This window comes from Pygoscelis adeliae, unplaced genomic scaffold (assembly GCF_000699105.1).
Source record: "Pygoscelis adeliae isolate BGI_AS28 unplaced genomic scaffold, ASM69910v1 Scaffold269, whole genome shotgun sequence".
NCBI lineage: Eukaryota > Metazoa > Chordata > Aves > Sphenisciformes > Spheniscidae > Pygoscelis > Pygoscelis adeliae.
This window is the reverse complement of record NW_008825610.1, coordinates 2,053,412-2,053,946: the sequence shown is the minus strand read 5'-3', so window position 1 is coordinate 2,053,946 and position 535 is coordinate 2,053,412.

The following is a 535-nucleotide window of genomic DNA, read 5'->3' as shown; positions in this document are numbered from 1 at the left end:
CAGCAGCAGGACCAGAGTGACAGCCACGGCCCCTGCAGCTGCGAGTCCTCGCTGGAAGCCGCCCGCCTGGGAGGCAGGATTTGGCCAGCGTCACAGAGACAGCAGTTCATGACCTGGACACCTCTTCAGCAGCCCTGCTCCTCGCTGTTTCTTGGCATAAGGCAAATTACCCCAGAGAAGAGGGCTCTTCACTTAATTAAGCAGGGCCTGTACTTATAACTAACTTCAGGAGGACTTGCCTTAAGGCGTAGGCACAGGCCTGAGGCAAATGAGTACCTCGACTCCTGCGTGCCTAGTCATGTCCTTATGGGGTGGTGGACTTGATAGCCGAAAAAAAGCTCCCAAGTAAGTGCATTTCGTCCGAGTTCATAGCACCGGAAAGCCCTTCATAGGCTTTTACCCTCTGACTTGTTTGCCCTCCCCTAGTCCTTGGTAAGGATTTTTTTTTTTTTTTTAAATAACTTATTTTTGCCATCAGGAACCCTTTCCCCATCCTTGTTATCAGTTAGTTTAATGGTAGACCTTTCAGCCTCTG